This window comes from Palaemon carinicauda, chromosome 30 (assembly GCF_036898095.1).
Source record: "Palaemon carinicauda isolate YSFRI2023 chromosome 30, ASM3689809v2, whole genome shotgun sequence".
Lineage (NCBI taxonomy): Eukaryota > Metazoa > Arthropoda > Malacostraca > Decapoda > Palaemonidae > Palaemon > Palaemon carinicauda.
Genome location: NC_090754.1, coordinates 78,094,851 through 78,104,850, shown reverse-complemented (window position 1 = coordinate 78,104,850; position 10,000 = coordinate 78,094,851). Strand labels below are relative to the sequence as shown.

General features: G+C 34.8%; 1 long non-coding RNA gene and 1 pseudogene across 1 annotated transcript in view; both read right to left on the bottom strand.

Moving 5' to 3' along the window:
* The window catches only part of LOC137623311 (uncharacterized), a 245,908-nt gene that overhangs the window by 32,738 nt on the left and 203,170 nt on the right, over nt 1-10,000 (bottom strand). The gene's annotated exons all lie outside the window — the stretch shown is intronic.
* Nucleotides 6,590-10,000, bottom strand: part of LOC137623880 (mucin-3A-like) — a 6,390-nt pseudogene continuing 2,979 nt past the window's right edge.

Here is a 10,000-nt window from a genome sequence, read left to right as displayed (position 1 = left end):
TTTAACATAATTATCAAGCAAGTAATTAACATGTTTGAATAAATCTTTAAAAAAATCTTTATACTAAAATGTATGGTACTAAAATTATGGATATCAATATCATAAAAGGGTTAAAATTCTATTGAATGAGGATATATAACCAGTTGAAAATAATTCTCTATGGATTTACAGAAACTTGTATAACTATTTTCCCTGTTGGAGCCCCTGGGCTTTTCCAACTAGGGTTGTAGCTTAGCATTTGATATTAATAATAATAATAATAATAATAATAATAATAATAATAATAATAATAATAATAATAATAAAAATAATAATAAAATATCATAGTTTGAAATTTGGATCGTAAAGGGACCTCAGTTAAAAGGGACACGAAAATATCTATGGATAAAACCCTGCCAAATAATCAATATAAAAAAAGGTTTTCTTAATTAAAATCAACGTATTTATTATTCGTTATTTGTAAATACTTCTGGAACTAATCAAAATACCAATTAAACAATGATGATGATGATGATTAGTAGTAGTAGTAGTAGTAGTAGTAGTAGTAGTAGTAGTAGTAGTAGTAGTAGTAGTAGTAGTAGCTAAGTTACAACCATAGTTGGAAAAGCAAGGTGCTATAAACCCAAGGTCTCCAACAGAGAAAAATAGCCCAGTGAGGAAAGGAAATATGAAAATAAATAAACGATCTGAGAAATGATGAACTAGTAAATTAAATATTTTAAAAACAGTAACATCAAAACAGTTATTTCATAAATAAACTATGAAAAGATTTATGTCAGCCTCTTCAACATAAAACATTTGCTGCAAGTTTGAACTCTTGAAGTTCATTCGATTCAACTACCCGATAAGGAAAACAATAGCAACATCTTGACTTGCAAAATTTAATAAATTTGAATGGTCCATAAAACAGAGGTAAATGGAGAAAACTGGCCGGTAACATCGACCCCACATAGAAGTGGGAAAAGATGCAGACAAAGAAGAAGAAGAATGATCCATAAAACAGCAAAAAGATTATACCAATAAAGATTATTAAACAGATTCAATATGACGTGAATAAGTACTAAAAGCACAGAGGGGGAAGGGAAGGGACCCTTATAGATACTTTTAACAGAATAGCGCCTTTAGTGCAAGCGAAATCTTCCTATCATTCGATTGAGATGACCTTAATGTCAAAAATAACAAAATACATGCCCATAACAACGACGTTTGACTAGGTAACCTTTCATAATAACGTGGAGAATGTCCATAAATCGAAGAAAACATGTACAGTACTCGAACCCGTAACACCTGTAAAAAGGCTACACACATACCTTTACTTGATTTTTTTAATGAGACGCATTTGCACCGACTCGTAGGGATGCCCTTTTAGCTCGGAAAAGTTTCCTAAAAGCCGATTGGTAGGACAAAATAATTCTAACCGAACCAATCAGCTATCAGGAAACTTTTCCGACCTAAAAGGGCATCCCTGCGAGTCAGTGCAAATGCGCCTCATTAAAAAGAGAAGAAGACGAAGAAGAAGAGGAGTATAGATCTGTGTGTAATCTTTTTTACAGGTGTTACGTACAGTTTCTAGTACTGTACATGTTTTCTTCCATTTATGTACTTTCTCCACGTTGTTATAAAAGGTTACCTATATCATACGTCGTTGGTATGGGCGTGTATTTTGTTATTTTTGACAGTCTGGTTATCTCAATCGAATATTATGATATATAAAATCAGTGTCCAAGCCTCATCTCCACATACAGGCACGGCCAGGGAGGACCAGGCAATGGCTACAGATGACTTAACGGGTGAACCTTTGGGCTCCCGCCCCATCCCATGTCCAAGCTCACATGGACAGCCAGGTTGCAGACAATACTAGAAACTATACAGCTAGAGCGGGACTCAAACTCCCAGTCTAGCGCATTGCGAGGCAGGAACATTTCCAATAAAGTATCTATGGAAACGGTTTAGCTGCTGTTACTGTTGTTGTAGTCATCATCATTACGGATACTCGAACCAGCGACACCTGTACGTAAGCCATGATGGCAAGAAATGTTCATATCAGTGCACCTTACCACGAACTTGCACTATAAACATTTTCTTCAGATTGATACGTTCGTTTCCGCCAAGCTGATAACGACAATATTTGGTTTCAGGATTTCCTATTTATGTAGTTGTTATTGAGTCTGACAATTAGCAGTGACAGATTTCCGGGTACGTCATTTATATGTTATCGTATTTTATATTTTTTTCCTCCAAAAAAAGAGGGCATAGTGTATACCGTTCAAGGCATCCAATAGTTGATTAATCAAATTCTCTCTCTCTCTCTCTTTATATATATATATATATATATATATATATATATATATATATATATATATATATATATATATATATATATATATATCAAATAAGCCATATATATTAATACATTAAAGTCTGGATTCTCTTAACGACCTCGGGATCAGAGCCCCAGGCGGAACCGCCCAAAGACTATAATATCGGACCGGCGGGGATTTGAACCCTCGTCCAGGATATCTGTATGCCAGTGACCATACCACAGCTGAGTGGTATGGTCACTGGCATACAGATATCCTGGACGAGGGTTCAAATCCCCGCCGGTCCGATATTATAGTCTTTGGGCGGTTCCGCCTGGGGCTCTGATCCCGAGGTCGTTAAGAGAATCCAGACTTTAATGTATTAATATATATGGCTTATTTGATATATGAAAGAAACACGTTTAAATGTGCAAAAATTTATCATTCATATATATATATATATATATATATATATATATATATATATATATATATATATATATATATATATATATATATATATATATGTTTGTATGTATGTATGCATATATGTTTGTATGTATGTATGCATATATGTTTGTATGTATGTATGGATATATGTATATGTGTGTGTATGTATATATACATATATATATATATATATATATATATATATATATATATATATATATATATATATATATATATACTGTATATGCGTGAGGCCCTTAGCGCCAACAGTCGTAGAATATATATATATATATATATATATATATATATATATATATATATATATATATATATATATATATATATATAATATAATATATATATACTGTATATATACACATATGTGTGTGTATCTTTCCTTTCTTCAATGGCCTTATTGCTTTCCTTATAACTTTTTACACAAGCATTCCTGGTCTTGAATATACCCTTTCCAGTCTCTTATATAAATCAGCCTCTCTCCTATCTACAAATTCAACACATCCAATACTGCATATACGTCTCTCTCACACTTTCACTTTTTATTCTCTCTGTATCTAAGTCTCTGTAGAGCAACATAGAATTCACAATAAAATTATTATTCAACTTTCCCCCCCCCCTCTATATATATTATTTCCCATCTTTTTATTTCTCCCTTCATTCTCCAATGACCTATCCACCCTCTTCTGAGTTACAAATGCACCTCAAATATTCTATTTTACTTTTATGAAACCAATTGGTTCCCACTCCCTTAAATTACTATATTATTATTATTATTATTATTATTATCATTATTATTATTATTATTATCATTATTATTATTATTATTATTATTATTATTATTATTGTTGTTGTTGTTATTATTATCACTTGCTGAGCTACAATCCTATTTGAGAAAGCAGAATGCCATAAGCACAAGCGCTCAAAAAAGAAATAAGGATTCAAATAGAATAATGTGTTGAGTGTACCCAAAAGTAAGAAAGTAAGCTACAACCCTAGTAGGAAGAGCAAGATTTTATAAGCCCAGGGGTTCCAACAGGAAAATAGCTCAGTGAGGAAAGGAAACAAGAAAAATTCAATATTTTAAGAACAGTAACAACATTAAAATAAATATTTCCTATATACACTATAATTAATTTAACAAAACAAGAGGAAGAGAAATTATGTAGAATAGTGAGCCCAAGCTAGAGAACTCTAATCTAAGACAGTGGAAGACCGTGGCACAGAGGCTATGGCACTACCCAAGACTACAATGCAATGGTTTGATTTGGAGTGGCCTTCTCCTAGAAGAGGTGCTAACCATAGCTAGAGAGTATCTTCTACTGTAAGTGTTTATTCAACAATTACTGTGCAACAGTTAACCCCTGGAGTGAAGAATTGTATGGATTACTCTTCCCATCCTTTTATACACACAAACACTCTCATGACCCATTCCTGGAATTTGATCAGAACATCAGAAAAAGGTTGATACTGTGGAATATGATTCGATTAAATATTCATGGGCCAGGATATGAGACTATCTAATAAACACATCGCTGAGTATTTGTGAATATATATATATATATATATATATATATATATATATATATATATATATTATATATATATATATACATATATATATATATATATATATATATATATATATATATATATATATATATATATACACATTCACACACATTTGGCCTGAGACTAAAGTGAGTTATGTCTATCTCAGCTAAACATCTTGTATGGATTGATGAGGGAGGTCAGAGAAGGGATTGTGGATTACGCACTAAATTTTATAATAAAAATGAGTCATAAATGGGAAGTGGGAATGTAGATGTTTGCATATAACGTGCAAAATTAGCCCACTAAAAGAAAATTGCTTAAGCTGGTGAAAAAAAGATTAAACAATCTGTAAGAGGAGAAAGTTGAGAGTAAATATGAACACTAGGAAAGTAAAAGGGCTGATTTGTATCAGCATTTCTGAGTAAATAATGGATAACAACATGTGAGACTAGAGGGGCACTCAGTAGAGCGCAGATCTCCGCCATGGCAGCTTATTTCTTGACCTTGACCTTTGAACTTAGCATGTATTAATCGGCGTGGATTTTCAAACACAAATATGAACCTAGCTTGAAGTCTCTGCGACAAAGATGTCCAAACTTATGGCTGATTATGTGAATTGGACATTTTGCTTGACCGAGACCTTGAGCTTGACCTTTGACCTTAAGCTTGACCTTTGACCTTGACCTTCGAAAATTTAATCCTTTCCAGATTTTTTTAAAAATAAAAGTTAATCCCTGCAAGTTTCATTTCTCTACGATTAACATTGTGGCCAGGAAGCTGTTCAGAAAAAAATACACACACAAAAACAAACACACAAAAAGGGGCGAAAACATAACCTCCTTCCAACTTCGATGGCGGAGGTAAAAAGGTTAGTCACGAACAGGAGAAGCGAGAATGGTAGAAGGGTGTACACAAGAGATTGGTCAAATTTTAGAGTTGTCAGTCAAAGCCAAGGTGAGAATGTATAGGTGGGCTGTTGAACTAACTCTTCCTACAGAGAGATAGCGATGCTGAGAGAGAAGAATGAAAAACGATGAGCAACATAAACACAATTCTCACGTCTGGTCTCTTCTTAATTTATTGGACAAGAACTTACGATCTATAATTCTTCATTTCTAATCTAAATATTAATCTGTCACCGTCCTTCAATTAGTTCGTTATGCATGTTGCGTAAGATTTTTCATAATTCTGATCATCCTTTATACTGAGATCTTCCCAGACAGTACCATCCTGTTCGTAATACTAGGTATGGCGTTAATTCTATTAGTCAGGCCTTCTCCATCACGAGGCTCAATACTAACCAGTATTCTAGAAGTTTTATTCCAGCTGTGACCAAGTTGTGGAATGATCTTCCTAATCGGGTAGTTGAATCGGAAGAACTTCAAAAGTTCAAAGTTGCAGCAAATATTCTTTATGTTGAACAAGCTGACATAGGTTACTGCTCTTTAAATATTTATCTTAATTATTTATTACTTCTCATATAGTTTATTTATTTCTTTATTTCCTTTTCTCAAAGGACTATTTTCCTTGTTGGAGCCATTGGGCTTATAGTCACCTGCTTTTCCAACTAGTGTTGTAGCTTAGCTAGTAGTAGCAGTAATAATAATAATAATAATAATAATAATAATAATAATAATAATAATAATAATAATAATAATAATAATAATAAATGATGGGGATAGAAATGTGAATATGCAGTGGTGGTGAAAGTCTTAGTACAGGTGATAGAATGGGTCAGATTATGAAGTGGTTCTGTCATGCAGAAAGCACGGGAAATAGTATTGTAACGAAAGGTGTTTAATTCCGAAATGCTAAATGTTAGGGGGAAAGGAAGGCCTTCAAAGGTTTGCATAAACGAAATGTGTTTTTGCAGAGGGAAAATTAACACTTAGCTAATGAGATCACTCATTACGTGTATGAAGCAATTAAAGCTTTAACTACTAGATCTACGATTTAGTATTTACATATTTTTGCGGCAGTGACTTGTGCCTTTTTTTCTTCAGAGCCACTCCATGTTAAAGGAAGCCACTCCAGTACCATATCCTTATATTAATCAACAAATGTATATTTGTACACCTCCTAACATGTAAATCTACCTGTCGAATATGCCAGGACTTTCAGTAGTTAATGTAAGTATCCGAGTACCACCAGTACAGTAAGAATAACTGTCAGCTGTTATTATAGGTATCTGAGTGACACCAATAATGGAAGAATTATTTTCAGTAGTTATTGTAGGTATCTGAGTGACACCAGTAATCAAAGAAAGACTTTCAATAATTATTGTAGGTGTGAGTGACACTAGTAATGAAAGAATGACTTTCAGTAGTTATTGTAGGTATCTGAGTGACAACACTAATGAAAGAAATCCTTTCAGTAGTTATTGTAGGTATCTGAGAGACAACTATACAGAAAAAAGGACTTTCAGTAGTTATTGTAGGTATCTAAGTGACACCAGTAATGAAAGAAGGACTTTTAGCAGTTATTGTAGGTATCTAAGTGACACCAGTAATGAAAGAAGGACTTTTAGTAGTTATTGTAGGTATCTGGGTGACACCAGTAATGAAAGAAGGACTTTTAGTAGTTATTGTAAGTATCTGCGCGACACCAGTAATGAAAGAAGGACCTCAGTAGTTATTGTAGGTATCTGCGCGACACCAGTAATGAAAGAAGTAATCTCAGTAGTTATTGTAGGTATCTGCGCGACACCAGTAATGAAAGAAGTAATCTCAGTAGTTATTGTAGGTATCTGAGCGACACCAGTAATGAAAGAAGTAATCTCAGTAGTTATTGTAGGTATCTGAGCGACACCAGTAATGAAAGAAGTAATCTCAGTAGTTATTGTAGGTATCTGAGCGACACCAGTAATGAAAGAAGGACCTCAGTAGTTATTGTAGGTATCTGCGCGACACCAGTAATGAAAGAAGGACCTCAGTAGTTATTGTAGGTATCTGCGCGACACCAGTAATGAAAGAAGTAATCTCAGTAGTTATTGTAGGTATCTGCGCGACACCAGTAATGAAAGAAGGACTTCAGTAGTTATTGTAGGTATCTGCGTGACACCAGTAATGAAAGAAGGACCTCAGTAGTTATTGTAGGTATCTGCGTGACACCAGTAATGAAAGAAGGACCTCAGTAGTTATTGTAGGTATCTGCGTGACACCAGTAATGAAAGAAGGACCTCAGTAGTTATTGTAGGTATCTGAGCGACACCAGTAATGAAAGAAGGACTTCAGTAGTTATTGTAGGTATCTGAGCGACACCAGTAATGAAAGAAGGACCTCAGTAGTTATTGTAGGTATCTGAGCGCCACCAGTAATGAAAGAAGGACCTCAGTAGTTATTGTAGGTATCTGAGCGCCACCAGTAATGAAAGAAGGACTTCAGTAGTTATTGTAGGTATCTGAGCGACACCAGTAATGAAAGAAGGACCTCAGTAGTTATTGTAGGTATCTGAGCGACACCAGTAATGAAAGAAGGACCCCAGTAGTTATTGTAGGTATCTGAGCGACACCAGTAATGAAAGAAGGACCCCAGTAGTTATTGTAGGTATCTGAGCGCCACCAGTAATGAAAGAAGGACCTCAGTAGTTATTGTAGGTATCTGAGCGCCACCAGTAATGAAAGAAGGACCTCAGTAGTTATTGTAGGTATCTGAGCGACACCAGTAATGAAAGAAGGACCCCAGTAGTTATTGTAGGTATTTGAGTGCCACCAGTAATAAAAGAATGACTTTCAGTAGTTATTGTAGGTATTTGAGTGCCACCAGTAATAAAAGAATGACTTTCAGTAGTTATTATAGGTATTTGAGTGCCACCAGTAATGAAAGAAGTACCTCAGTAGTTATTGTAGGTATCTGAGCGACACCAGTAATGAAAGAAGTACCTCAGTAGTTATTGTAGGTATCTGAGCGACACCAGTAATGAAAGAAGTACCTCAGTAGTTATTGTAGGTATCTGAGCGACACCAGTAATGAAAGAAGTACCTCAGTAGTTATTGTAGGTATCTGAGCGACACCAATAATGAAAGAAGGACTTCAGTAGTTATTGTAGGTATTTGAGTGCCACCAGTAATAAAAAAATGACTTTCAGTAGTTATTATAGGTATTTGAGTGCCACCAGTAATGAAAGAAGTACCTCAGTAGGTATTGTAGGTATCTGAGCGACACCAGTAATGAAAGAAGTACCTCAGTAGTTATTGTAGGTATCTGAGCGACACCAGTAATAAAAGAAGGACTTCAGTAGTTATTGTAGGTATTTGAGTGCCACCAGTAATAAAAGAATGACTTTCAGTAGTTATTATAGGTATTTGAGTGCCACCAGTAATGAAAGAAGTACCTCAGTAGTTATTGTAGGTATCTGCGTGACACCAGTAATGAAAGAAATACCTCAGTAGTTATTGTAGGTATCTGAGCGACACCAGTAATGAAAGAAGTACCTCAGTAGTTATTGTAGGTATTTGAGTGCCACCAGTAATAAAAGAATGGCTTTCAGTAGTTAATGTAGGTATCTGAGTGCCACCAGTAATGAAAGAAGGACTTCAGTAGTTATTGTAGGTATCTGAGTGACACCAGTAATGAAAGAAGGACTTCAGTAGTTATTGTAGGTATCTGAGTGACACCAGTAATGAAAGAAATACCTCAGTAGTTATTGTAGGTATCTGAGCGACACCAGTAATGAAAGAAGTACCTCAGTAGTTATTGTAGGTATTTGAGTGCCACCAGTAATAAAAGAATGACTTTCAGTAGTTAATGTAGGTATCTGAGTGCCACCAGTAATGAAAGAATGACTTTCAGTAGTTATTGTAGGTATTTGAGTGCCACCAGTAATAAAAGAATGACTTTCAGTAGTTAATGTAGGTATCTGAGTGCCACCAGTAATGAAAGAAGTACCTCAGTAGTTATTGTAGGTATTTGAGTGCCACCAGTAATAAAAGAATGACTTTCAGTAGTTAATGTAGGTATCTAAGTGACACCAGTAATGAAAGAATGACTTTCAGTAGTTATTGTAGGTATTTGAGTGCCACCAGTAATGAAAGAAGGACTTCAGTAGTTATTGTAGGTATCTGAGTGACACCAGTAATGAAAGAAGGACTTCAGTAGTTATTGTAGGTATCTGAGTGACACCAGTAATGAAAGAAGGACTTCAGTAGTTATTGTAGGTATCTGCGTGACACCAGTAATGAAAGAAGGACTTACGTCCCAACATGTAAAGCAATTTGCCAGAATCTTAAAAAAATAACTAATCTAAAAAATCATTAATAACAATTTATGAAGTGACGTACACTTTCATTTCCTTCCTATTGCTTGCAACTAATTTCTCTCAGCTTTTCTGGCTGACGCACCGGAAGGACGTGGACGATATCAAGTCATAAGACGACTCAGGAAATCCCGAAGACGTTTCGAAAGGGATTACAAGAAGAGGCTTTTATTTTCCTTATCTCATCAGTCATTTTGGGTAGTGCTACGTGACAAACCTCACTCGTCTGAACCGAAGTCGATATACTATACAATACTCTAGAAGTTTTATTCCAGCTGTGACCAAGTTGTGCAATGATCTTTCAAATCGGGTAGTTGAATCAATAGAACTTCAAAAGTTCAAACTTGCAGCAAATGCTTTTACGTTGAACAGGCCGACATAAGTCTTTTTATAGTTGATATAAAGAATATCTTTTCGAATGTTGTTAA